Genomic DNA, 10450 nt, shown 5'->3' with positions numbered 1-10450 from the left:
AAACAAAATATTTATTTATTATTTTTTAAAAAATATTTTATTTATTTATTCATGATAGACATAGAGAGAGAGAGAGGCAGAAACACAGGCAGAGAGAGAAACAGGCTCCGTGCCTGGAGCCCGACGTGGGACTCCATCCTGGGACTCCAGGATTGCGCCCTGGGCCAAAGGCAGGCGCTGAACCGCTGAGCCACCCAGGGATCCCCACAAAATCTTAAAAGAAAAAGAAATGATGACTTTTGAGGAGGGTAAGGATTTCTTTGGGCTGGAGTAGCTAGAGAAAGAATCACAGAGAAGATGGGAACTGAATTTTCAAAAAGAAAAAGGCAAGTGCATAGCAGGCTGAAAGAAAGTTAAAACTTGGTGGTGACAATGTACTTAAAATGTTCTTATTATAAAAAAATGTTGTTATAGAAAATTTCAAGCATATACACACAAGTAGAGAGAGAGAGAGAGATACAAAGAAACTCTATGTGCTCCCACTCCCCATTTCAACTAATAGTGACTGGTGGCCCATCTTCCTGTCCTCCAATATTATTTTGAAGCAAATCATGGACATCATATAATTCATCTGCAAATATTTCAGTATACATGTCTAAAAGATTGGGATTCACTTTTGTTTAAAATAAAAGCAGCCTGTTTGGGACCTTGTAATGAAGTGCTAATAAACAGTGACATCATTACAATAGTTTGGCCTGAGGATTCATGAATGTCTAAATCTGTGGTGAGATGGGCTTCTTACTCCTAAATCCAAACTCAAATCTTGGAACTTACAATAGAACAAACTAATAGAACAAAAAGTCACAGTTGTCAATGTCACAGAAAAAGGGTCCAGATATGTTGAGGTCATTGAAAGGATATCCCCATCAGTGTCCAGGAATCTTATCATCTAGATCACTTGGGTAGGCAGCAATGCTCCAGAAATCAACACAGCCTAGAATGGCAATGGACCAGTTACAAGGGCTCTTTTTTTTTTTTTTTTTTTTTTTGTAAAAAAAAAAAAGATTTTTAAGATTTACTTATCCATGAGATACACACAGAAAGAGGCAGAGACATAGGTAGAGGGAGAAGCAGGTTCCCTGCAGGGAGCCTGATGCGGGATTCAATCTCAGGACCCCAGGATCATGACCTGACCCGAAGACAGGTGGTCAACTACTGAGCCACCCAGGCGTCCATAGAAGGACTCTTTTTTTTTTTTAAGACCTCACTTATTGGGACGCCTGGGTGGCTCGGTGGTTGGGCACCTGCCTTTGGCTCAGGTCATGATCCCTGGATCCGGGATCAAGTCCCGCATTGGGCTCCCTGAGAGGAGCCTGCTTCTCCTTCTGCCTGTGTCTCCGCCTCTCCTCTCAATATGTGTCTCTCATGAATAAATAAATACATCTTTTTTTTTTTTTTAAAGACCTCACTTCTTTATTAATGAGAGACACAGAGAGAACGTGAGAGAGTGGCAGAGGGAGAAGCAGGCTCCCTGAAGGGAGCCCAACGTGGGACTTGATCCCGGGACTCCAGGATCAGGCCCTGGGCTGAAGGCAGTGCTAAACCACCGGGCCACCCGGGCTGCCCAGGACTCTTTTTAAGGGCGTGATACCTTGTGTAAATTACAGGCATTCACTCTCCTGGTAGGTTGGCCCAGTCTTTTCTGCCCTGACTGACTCCTTCTCTCATCCTGGCTTTTGGTATTTCATCTTCATATCCTGCAATTGATGTAGATTTTGTGATCCTAGGAGAGACAAACTTTTTCTTCTCTGGGGGGAAAGCATTGTTAGGAAAAAAAAAGTGATCTTTGGAATCGCATAGAACTAGGTGAATCCTATCTCCCCTGCCAAAGAGACCTAGATACTCTTTTAGCCATTTTCTCAGCAGTAAAATAGGTTGATAATGGCTACAGAACAAGGAAGTTGTGAGAACTAACAAAGAGAATCTGTGAACTACATGGGTTTGCTATTCAACTCATTCCTATCAGTTTATTAAGGTCTAACATACCCTCCTTGGAGTTACCACAATCTTAATGTCACTGGACTTGGTCAACAGGAATTCCATAAATTAATTTCTGTGTTGAAGATTTAGCACCATCAGGTCAGACTCCCTGAGTTGTCTGCTCTTCAAATGTTTTCTATATTTTAAAATTTCTGAATCCAAAAGCTCTCTCAAAGTTCCCAGTTTCTTCACTCCTCTGCCCTGGGGGGCAGGAGTTCATCTCTAGCTACACATCAGAATGTTGGAAACTCTTATTTAATGGACGTGTCCTGTCTTTGAACTGCCCACTGCCCGCATTAGCATTCTTAGAACTCTACATTTATATTGCATCATATCCTCTCTAGTCCATTCTGAGTTCTCAACTGAGTTGTAATAGTTTGGAGACAATATATTATTTTCCAGTAGTACCCTGGGGACATCAGCGTTACTAGGATGAGAGAAAAGTGTTTGCAAGAGAGTTTGGAAACCTGAAAGGAAATATGCATTTGGTTCATAAATTTTCCTGTAGTTCCCTTTCCCATTAAGTAGACTGAGCCCCTTCCCTGGAGCAGCTGAGGATCTATTTAGCCTGTGGCTTGGTTTTCCCATCTTTAAAGTGATAGATAATGATGTCAGTGGTCAGTATCCACTGAATGGATTCTGAATAAATATTTATGTGATTTATTAATAATAATAGCAACATAATACCTACACCACAGAGTCAGGGAGATTGGAAAGTACTGTGGTTAAACACAAGAGTTTTAGAGCCCGGCAGCCTGGGTTTGAAGCCCAGATCGACTACTTACTACTCATAGGATGTTTGGCAAGTTACTTAAGCTTTTAAAACTTCGTTTTCTTCATCTGTAAAATGGCCATAATGACCGCATCTACTTTGTAGGGCTGTTAGAGAATTAAATGAAGTAGTTTCTGGTATTTAAGTGCTCTGTAAAAATCTCTTTTGATTGTTCTTAAAAAGTACTAATGGTGATTAAAGTATTGAAATAAGTAGGTGTGAAAGCCCCAGTGCAATAGGTGCTTAATAAATATGAGAAGTTGATAATTATTTCTCTCTTTTAACATTTCCTTCTCTATCAACCAAAAGGCAAAGATGGAAATTAAATGGCTGGGGTGCCTGGCTGGCTCAGTTGGTACAGCATAAGACTCTTGATCTTGAGGTCCTGAGTTTGAGCCCCACGTTGGGCGTAAAGTTTACTTTAAAAAATGAAATGGCAGGGATCCCTGGGTGGCGCAGCGGTTTGGCGCCTGCCTTTGGCCCAGGGCGCAATCTTGGAGACCCGGGATCGAATCCCACGTCGGGCTCCCGGTGCATGGAGCCTGCTTCTCCCTCTGCCTGTGTCTCTGCCTCTCTCTCTCTCTGTGTGTGTGACTATCATAAATAAATAAAAAATTAAAAAAAAAATGAAATGGCAAAAAAAAAAAAAAAAAAAAGGCAAAGTGGTTAAGGACCTGGACTCTAGAATCAGACTCTTGGGGTTCAAATCCTAAATCTAATGTTTACTAGCTGTGCAACTTTCAGAAAGCTACTTAACTTCTCAGTGCCTCCCTTTCCTCATCTATAAAGTTAGGATAATAATAGAACCTACCTTGGGATGCCTGAGTGGTTCAGCGATTGAGCGCCCGCCTTTGGCTGGGGGCGTGATCCCGGATTCCTGGGTTCGAGTCCTGCATTGGGCTCCTGGCATGGAGCCTGCTTCTCCCTCTGCCTGTGTCTCTGCCTCTCTCTTTCTCTCTCTCATAAATAAAATCTTTATTTTTTTTTAAATTTATTTATTCATCGGGCAGCCCCGGTGGCACAGCGGTTTAGCGCCGCCTACATTACAGCCTGGGGTGTGATCCTGGAGATCTGGGATCGAGTCCCATGTCAGGTTCCCTGCATGGAGCCTGCTTCTCCTTCTGCCTGTGTCCCAGCCATTCTCTCTCTCTCTCTCAATAAATAAATAAATAAAATCTAAAAAATTTAAAAAAAGTAAAAAAAATTATTTGTTCATGAGAAACACAGAGAGGAGAGAGAGAGAGAGAGGCAGAGACACAGGCAGAGGGAGAAGCAGGCTCCACGTGGGGAGCCCGACACGGGACTCGATTTCTGGTCCTCAGGATCACGCCCTGGGCTGAAGGTGGCGCTAAACTGCCGAGCCACCCGGGCTGCCCAATAAAATCTTAAAAAAAAAAAAAAAAAATAGAACCTACCTCATAAAATGATCATGAGGATTAAATGAGCTAATATTAGTAAAGCTATTTAATTACAACCTCCACGCACAGAGACATATACATTGTATTAAATAAAAGATATTTTATTTGTTAATTTTTAATCTCAAATTCCAGGGATGCAGTAAGTCCTCATTATGTAAAAACAGATGGTGAATGATTGACATATTGTGGTTGGGTGAACTGTGGTTTAGTTATATTGTAACACTAAAGTTTGAAAACTAAGGAAAGAGAAATACAGAAGCCAAGTATATACAGACTGACTCCAATTTAGGATTTTTCACCTTTATGGTAGTGTGGAAGTGACATGCATTCAGTGGAAACTGTACTTGGAATTTTGGACTTGGGTCTTTTCCTGGACTGCTGATATGTGGGATGATCCTCTCTGGATGCTGAGCGCCTGCAGCTCCCAGTCAGCCATGTGATCACAAGGGTCAACAGATGATACACTTAAAATTATTTTATACTCATTCAGTCATTCTGTTTTTCACTTTCAGTACAGTAGCCAATAAATTAGATGACGTACCCAACACTTTATTATAACTTAGGCTTGTGTTAAACTAAAAGATGACCTACGGAATGGGAGAAGATATTTGCAAATGACATATCTGACACCGGGTTAAGATCCAAAATATATAAAGAATTGATGCAACTCAACACACCCAAAATGAAATAATCCAATTAAAAATGGGCAGAAGACATGGAATAAACATTTTTTCCAAAGAAGACATCCAGATTGCCAACAGACACATGAAAAGATGCTCAACATCACTCATCATCAGGGAAATGCAAATGAAAACCAAAATGAGCTAGCACTCACACCTATCAGAATGGCAAAAATCAGCAACGCAAGAAACAACAGATGCTGGTGAGGATGTAGGGTAAGGGGAATTGTATTGCATTGTTGATGGAAATGCAAACTGGTGCGGCCACTGTGGAAGACAGTATGGAGTTTCCTCAGATACTTAAAAATAGAACTATCCAATGTATGATCCAGCAGTTACACTACTAAGTATTTACCCGAAGAATACTAATTGAAAGGGATACACACACCCCAATGTTTATTGCAATATTATTCACAATAGCCAAACTATGGAAAGAGCCCAAATGTCCATCAACTGATGAATGGATAAGGAAGAGGTGGTATATGTATGTAATGGAATATTACTCAGCTATAAAAAAGAATGAAATCTTGCCATTTGCAACAACATGGATGGAACTAGAGGGTATTATGCTAAATGAAATAAGTCAGTCAGAGAAAGACAAATACCATATAATTTCACTCATATGTGGAATCTAAGAAAAAAAACCCAGATGAGCAAAGGGAAAAAAAGAAAGAGAGACAAACCAAGAAACAGACTTTTAGCTACAGGGAACTAATAGTTACTGGAAGGGAAGTGATTGGGGGGATGGGTATAATAGGTTACGGGGTTAAAGATGGCACTTGTGATAAGCACCAGGTGTTGTATGAAGTGTTGAATCACTACATTGTATACCTGAAACTAATATTACACTGTGTTAACTAACTGGAATTATAGAACTTAAAAAAAATGAATCAGGCTTGAGTTTGATGATTTTGCCCAACTTTAGGCTACTGTAAGTGTTCTGAGCATGTTTCAGGTAAGCTAGGCTAACCTATGATGTTCAGTAGGTTTACAGGGATGTTAATACCATCCTAAGTTGTATACCTGTACAGGTATAACATTAATAAGAAATTAAGACTTACTACATATATCACTGATTTATATGCTTGACATGAATTTTCTTGTTGAACAGTTACCACAGTCCTTTGGGGTAGCAGTTATTTTATCCCTATGTTACAGATGAGAGAAATGAGGCTGAGACACTGTGTAATTTGCCTAATGTCACAAAGTAGAGCTGGGTAAATGCCAAGTCTGTCTCCACAGCCCCAGCTGCCATTATCATGTCCTAGGCCTCCCCAGTGAAATGAGCAAAATGGTACCCTGCAGCTCATAGGGTTAGGCCAGTGGTTCTTCACATTTTAAGTCATAGACCCCTCTGAGATACAAATAGACTCTCAGAAAAAAAGGCATATATGCAGTTCAGTTTCTCTGGTTAAGGAAGGGATGATGAAAGCACAGGTCGGTCTCCTACATAGTCTAGTGCTGGTCTCAAATTCAAATAATAGAAAAAAGTTTTTCCTTTAAAATTTGGCTGTTTATAGAGCACAAAAATGAACATGTATTAAGCATAGGGACTCCTGGGGCTTCTATTATACCAAAAATAAATGCATTAATGAATACATTTGGATGAACTTAAGGCTGGCTTGGTGAAAGTACGGTCATCAATTCAGACACACACAATGCAGGGATGACAGCGGATTTCTCTGACAATTATATTAATAGTTATGTCTCTGAAATAGGCAACAGATACTAAGGGGTGTTAGTATATTTTTCTTGAGGAAGTCACAGAACAACTACACTTTGCCATAGAACACTAGAACACTTGCCTTTGCCAGAGCTCTCAGCCTTCCCTTGCTTCCCAGAGAGAATTTCATACTGACACTCCAGTTGTTTAGGATCCAACACTCACAGACAGAAACCACAGATTACTTCAGTTTTATCTTAAACATCTACTGTTTTGGTCATCCTTCATTTTTTCTTCTTCTGGGTCAGAGCACCTTGGCTTTCCTTTGGCGAACCATTTTTCTATGACTTAATCCATATGGATTGTGGACTGGGTGGAGCTCCTTTGTTTCCCCTATGTTCCCCCTTGGGGGTGGAACATATGACCCAGAACTGACTAATCAAGAGTGGCTAGTGATCCAAACTGATTCAATTTGTGTGAATCCAGTGAGTCATAAGGAGGTATTAGGAAAAGGTGCTTTCTTTTGTGCTGGAATACCACCTGGGAGGATGAGGGCCTGGAGAGCCTCTGAGTGGACAATGAGAATGAAGCCAACACAGTGAGAGCAGAACTTAGGGAGAGAAAGAAACTGCATCCTGATAACATCATCTGGGCTCCTGGATCAAGTCATGTCTGAAAACCATCTGAGACTTTTTTTTTTTTTAAAAGAAGGAGAGCATGTGATCAAGTGGGATTGAGGAGGCAGAGGGAGGAGAGAGAATCTTAAGTGGGGAGTCCAGTAAGGGACTTGATCTCAGGACCCTGAAATCACGACCTGAGCCAAAATCAAGAGTTGGATGCTTAGCTGACTAAGCCACCGAGGTTCCCCCATCCTGAGACTTTTCAATGACAAACCAAAACCCTTTGCTGATGCCAGTTTGAGTTGCCCTCCCCCAGTGCCCTGTTCACGCTTGCACTCTCTCAAAGTAATAATATTCTTGACAGTCAAGCAACCCAAAGAGGAAATAATCTGAGGGAGTAAGATGCATGGCTGTGTATAGAATATGACAATGGGTCTGTATGAAGTCAAATTTCCAAATTGGAAAACATCTCTTTCCAGAGACCAGACATGGGGTTGGCACAGTTCAAGGAAAATAAGGCTGGTTTAGGCTTTAACAGAACCATATAGCACTATTTGTAACTCTGAAAAACAAACAAACTAGATTGATCGGAGTAAATCTAGTGTAAACACCTATAGTTCGAGTCTTCAGCACTGTAGTCAAATGTATGTGTGTGCACACATGTATATGACTGATTTGTACAAGTTCACTTGTTTAGGTTGACATTAAAGATCCAAAAACAACTGATCTCTATCGATGACAGCAATGACCAGGGCTTATATGAAATGAGACTACGGAGAAGAGATGGGGATGCATTTCTATGCTGCTCTGTTGTCTGCATCTTGCCTGCAGTTTGGAAATGCCAAATCTGGCCACTTGAGCACTCTACCAGGGGAAGCTCATTCCAGTTGCCAATTTCACCCCCATCAACTGGGCACTAGAAAACTCATGACCTCATCCCCTTTAGCTGTGATCTTTTATTTATTTTTTTTTATTTTTTATTTTTTTTTAGCTGTGATCTTTTAACAAGTGTTTCTAGTAGTGGACTCTTGCCAAATCAATAAAAGTGTTTTGTCCTTTTGTTTTTGTGTGTTTTTGTTTGTTTTTTTTAGAGGGAGAGAGTGTGTGCACACATGTGCACTAGGGAAGAGCAGAGGGAGAGAGAATTTTAAGCAGCCTCCCCACCGAGTGCAGAGCTGTTCGTGAGGCTCCATTTCACCACCCTGAGATCAGGACCTGAGCTAAAATCAGACTTGGCAGCTTAACCAACTGAGCCACCAAGGAACTCCATCCATAAAGGTTTTTAAAGTCATGGTTAGTGGGCAGCCCCGGTGGCTCAAAGGTTTGGCGCCGCCTTCGGCTCTGGGTGTGATCCTGGAGACCCCCTATCAAGTCCCGCGTTGAGCTCCCTGCGTGGAGCCTGCTTCTCCCTCTGCTTGTGTCTCTGCCTCTCTCTCTCTCTCTCTCTCTCTCTCTCTCTGTCTGTCTCTCATGAATAAGTGGATGAAATCTTTAAAAAAAAATAGTCTTGGTTAGTGCTCTTTTCTAGAAAATTTTACAGAGAACTTCGCTTTCAGAGAAGCGAAAAGAAAACTCATCTGTCAGAATTTTGCTGTATAGACTTTAGATGTACAAAAGCAGACATTTACAGGGAGATGCATATAAAAATCATTCTCCATGTACTATTTTGTCAAATGCTTTATCTACATCTACTGATATGATTGAATGTTTTTTCTACTGAATAAATCCTGTGTGACTGATGTATACTTCGTTTTACATATTGTCAGATTTGATTTGTTAATATTTTGTTGAGGATTTTTGCATCAATGTTCATGAGAGATTTCAGACTGTAGTTTTCTCCCATGTCTTTGTCTGGTCTTGCTATTAGGGTAATACTGGCCTCATAGAGTAAGTTAGGAAGTGCCCCCTCTGCCTCTATTGTCTCAAAGAAATTGTAGAGGGTTGACATTATTTCTTTCTTAAATGTTTGGGAGAATTCACCAGTGAATCCAATTGGTGCTTTCTATTTTGGAAGGTTATGAATCACTGATTCAATTTCTTTCCTAGATAAAGGCGAAAGCAGATGATCTTTTCTTGAATGAATTTTGATAGATTCAGAGATGTGGTCTATTTCATCTAGATGATCAAATTTGTAAACATAGAATTACTCAAAATATTCCCTTACTCTCTTTTTTTTTTTTTTTAAGATTTATTTATTTATTTGAGAGAGAGAGAGAGTGTGTGTGTGTTGGGGGGAGAAGCAGGGAAGAGGGAGAGAGAGAATCTCAAGCAGACTCCACACGGAGTGTGGAGCCCAGTGTGGGACTCAGTTTCACCACCCTGAGATGACATTCTGAGCCAAAATCAAGAGTCGGATGCCTAACCAACCGAGCCACCCAGATGCCCATTTCTGTCTTTTTCTCATCGCTTGGCTAGAAGCTCATCAATGTTTATTGATGTTTTCAAAGAACGTTTTTATTTCATTTATTTCCTGTTTTCAATTTCATTGATTTCTGCTCTAATTTTCTTTTCTTCTGCTTACTTTATATTTAATTTGTCCTTTTTTTCTTAGTTTCCTAAAATAGTTTAGATTATTGATTTTCACTTATTTTGCTTTTCTAACATATGCATTCAGTGCTATACATTTTCCTCTAAGCAGAGCTTCTACTGCATACCACAAATTTCAAAATGTTATATTTTCAGTTTCATTTAATTCAAAATATTTCTTTTTTTTCTAAAGATTTTATTTATTTATTTATTCATGTGAGACACACACAGAGAGAGGCAGAGACACAGGCAGAGGGAGAAGCAGGTCCATGCAGGGAGCCCAATGCGGAACTTGATCCTGGGATTCCAGGATCACGCCTGGAGCTGAAGGCAGATGGCCAACCGCTGAGCCACCCAGGTGTCCCCAAAATATTTCTTAATTTCTTGTAAGACTTCTTTTTTGGCCCATGTGTTATTGAGAAGTGTATTGTTCAAACTCCTAACATTTCAGGATTTCCTAGTTGTCTTTTTGTTACTGATTTCTAGTTTAATTCCTGTGTGGACCGAGAGGAGACACTGTATGAAGTCTGAGTTTTTTTATGGGCTAAGGTGTTTCCGTGGCCCAGGAGGTGGTCCTTACAGTGAGCGTTCTGTGTGACCCTGAGGAAAAAGTGTATTCTCCTGTGGTTAGATGAAGTGTGTTAGATGAAGTAGTCTATACATGTCAATTATGTCATGTTGACTGATGATGCTGTCCACTTCAACTATGTCCTGGCTGATTTTCTGCTAATTACTAATAGATGGGTGTTGAAGTCTCCAAGTACAATAGTGTATTCATCTGTTTCTCCTTG

This window comes from Vulpes vulpes, chromosome 7 (assembly GCF_048418805.1).
Source record: "Vulpes vulpes isolate BD-2025 chromosome 7, VulVul3, whole genome shotgun sequence".
Lineage (NCBI taxonomy): Eukaryota > Metazoa > Chordata > Mammalia > Carnivora > Canidae > Vulpes > Vulpes vulpes.
The sequence above is the reverse complement of the archived record's forward strand: the minus strand, read 5'-3'. Positions refer to the sequence as shown.